This window comes from Cyprinus carpio, chromosome A12 (assembly GCF_018340385.1).
Source record: "Cyprinus carpio isolate SPL01 chromosome A12, ASM1834038v1, whole genome shotgun sequence".
Taxonomy (NCBI): Eukaryota; Metazoa; Chordata; class Actinopteri; order Cypriniformes; family Cyprinidae; genus Cyprinus; species Cyprinus carpio.
Window position 1 is genome coordinate 5054382 of NC_056583.1, and position 3406 is coordinate 5057787.

Below are 3406 nucleotides of genomic sequence, written 5' to 3' on the forward strand. Positions count from 1 at the left end.
ATAAAATGCATCATTTTTTTACGATGCAACCTTTAATTTTGAGAGTGGACAAACAGAGGCTGAGAATATATACATTTATATAGGGATGCTAGAGGGGGATGGGTTTGTAGGGTTTCCATAGGCTGCTGGAGGATGCTGGGGGAGGAGGATCCTACCAGCAGATTATTAATGGTTAGCAGGGTGGGGGTACTGGATTATCTGCCCTCTCAGGAGTTGATGACAACTCTACTGTATCTCCAGCTGCTTTACATCACCACACACTGCTCCTGCTTCAACTGACACTAGAAATGCAAGTTAAGATTATCTCTGGTTGATCTGAATGAAAAGCATCTATACTGTGACTATTCAACCATGTGACTTTGCTTCATCCCGGCATGATATTGCACAGTCTATTGAACTACTTAACCATGTGCATAATTCATTTCACACTTTATGAGCATAGTTAGAAATTTTAACACTTAAAAGCATTCCATAACCTCATGCTTTTAGGATTAAATGCTCATATCTTTAATGTTGCCATTACAAAGTTAACTCCAAGGACAAACTGCAAGACTGATAATACTGTACTGTTCCTTTAGGTTCAATAGAAATGAACAGAAAATAAACTAGAGGTGCATAATCCCTGAGCCACAAGAATCATTGAGTTAATTTGAATTACTGTTGAATTACTACCGAACACTCCCTGTCTTCCATTGGTTAAACAAATAGTCCCATCCCAGACTTATGCCATTGGTTGAGCCAGTGTTTTTCAGGATGCTCAAACAGACAGAAATGTTCTGAAAGCACCAGAGACATTGTTACACTTTTCAGATAAATCAACCTACAATTTACTGATAGTCTGAGATTACACACTTAAGATTTAGCTAATCTGGAAAAAGTGCAAAAACCATGCAATTTTTCAAGCTGTATTAGTGGAACATTCTTGCTATGGTCTTGTTTTTTTACACATACATGACTTACAGTAGCTATACAGTACACTGTAAACTTGAAGGCAAATATTTGAAAAGGTTCACAACATGGATTTTTAAAAATTATTTTAATATGTTTCCTTTTAATATGTTTCATATATTTAATATGGATTCAGCCCCTAAGTCTGAAATTATTCATTTTTAAGGAGGCAGCTCCTTTAAGAATACTGTTATGAGTGTCTAATGTAACTAAAATGTATCAACACCCCCTTATTTAATGTGCTTTGAAAACATTATGAAAGTGACGTGTAGCCAAGAATGAGAGTTTTTTTGGTATTGAAGGTGGAAAAGGCCCCTGGACATTCACTCCCACCACCTACAATCCCTGCCGGTACCAAGACTCAAACCAGCTACCTTTGAGTTACAAGTCCAACTCTCTAACCATTAGGCCCCATATTATTCATATAAACAGTCTGCAGTGTATCTGCTGTTACTGTACACTATCTGCAGTCAAATGCTCCAAACAAACATATAATCCTTCAACATGATCCCAGATGCCATTAAAATAAACCACCCACTTTTCTTGTTGCTGGGAACTTTCTGGAGGCTGTATAGAGGTAAATGACCTTTTTAAAAAGGATGGTGCATTCACATTAGTAATGAATGGGAGTAATATGAATAGGAGAAAGTGCAAAACAAAATATGTCAGAATAAATCCTGCATACTAAATAAATGAGCCAATTGGCAATTGGTAAAGTCACGCATCACTGCAGTTGCCATAGAATCATCCGTGTCCCCAGTAACGCGCACTGGCTGGTCCAGCCTAAACTATATGCTTTTTTAACACTAAACAACATTTATGGGGCAGTTTATACCAGATTTTAATGCTGGTTTTAAATATTTATTTTAAATCTGAGTGTGGCTAACAGTTTTTGAAATTTCAGGATTTTCATGTAGATAAATGCCTGAAATAGCTGCCAAATATGGCAGCCAAGTGAACTGACTTTCCCTGAAAGGAACTTAGTTTGTACAAATACATTTTATATTTCAAAAGATTAAGGATATTTTGATTTCTCATGTCACGAGCCCTTTTAATCTTCTAAACGTTCTAATTCCAGTGTTGCTCAACTGGTTGCTAGCAACATTAAGGTCATGGGTTTGATTCCCAGTGAGCACACATAAACTGTAGACTACTGATAAAAATGTATACTATGAATGCAGTGCTGTTGCTTAAGATGCATGAATGTGTCGTAATGTAACACCATCTATTGTACATCAGCTTTTATTGTCTGAACTCATCCTTCATAGAGATAATGAGAACATTTGGATGCTCCCAGTTAGTGTTATTGGAAGAGAACTGAGCTGACGATGACATCACTGAATCAACAATCAACTGACTTTAACTGACAATTAAACCAACTTTTTTCTATTGTCATCTTGCATTATCACCACACATTTTTCCTGTTTAACACTGTAAAGCTGTTTTGACACAATCTGTATTGTATAAAGTGCTATATAAATAAAGGTGACTTGACCTCTCTTGACATGCAGCTTCATTTTACTATTGATACATTTTTGTTATTCAGAGAGAGTATATGAGAGAGAGATCCAGCAGTTTATCCTCTCCTTTACTAGATTCAAACTTATTTGGTCGAGAAAGTGTACCAGAATACCCATGGGAAAATAATAAAGCAGACAGACTGCAATCTTGTTACATAACATAACATTTAATTCACTTTTCATTCAGCGTTAATCCGTTCTGTGTTCACCATGTGCTCATGAGCATAATAAACACTTGTAGCTTTCCACTGTGTTCATAAGATAACACTTTAGATAATACGTTCAGTATTAGATTCCAGCTTGAAATTATGTTACATACATGGCTTGGAGCTTCAGGGGTGAGTAGATGATGACAGAGTTTTAATTTTTCTGGGTGAAATATTCCTTTAATGTATAACACAATGTTCTGGGTGAGCAAACCTATGCTGACAGCAACTGTGAAATGTTGCCAATTACTGTAGAAACAATTCCCACATCTCTCAATTTGTAGAAACACATGGTTAATGCAGTTAGGCCTATTCACCCCAAGACCAAATATTTTTGTTTCGAGCAGAGAAGAAAATGTTAGAAATATGAGAAAATTAATTAATTGAAATAATATTTAGTCTCACTGCATTCATATTGACAGTCCTAAGAAAGGTGTAGAGTAAATCTTTTGTTCATCTAGTGAATTTGCTTTCCATTTGGCCTGATAAATAGCCTACTCATTTTGGTGTAAATGATGTTAAAAATTAAAAGTTAAAACTTTTAATTGAGACTTTTTATCTCAGACTTTTCTTCCTCTGCAAGTGTACATCTCACAAACACTGACCTTTTTTGTTTGTTTGTTTTTTTGTTTGTTTGCATTTTTTATTTTGCATTACATTAGAACACGTCGCTGCTCTTTGCCCTTGACTGTGCGTGTCGCAGGAGAGATCAGCTCCGATGGAGCGGCCGTG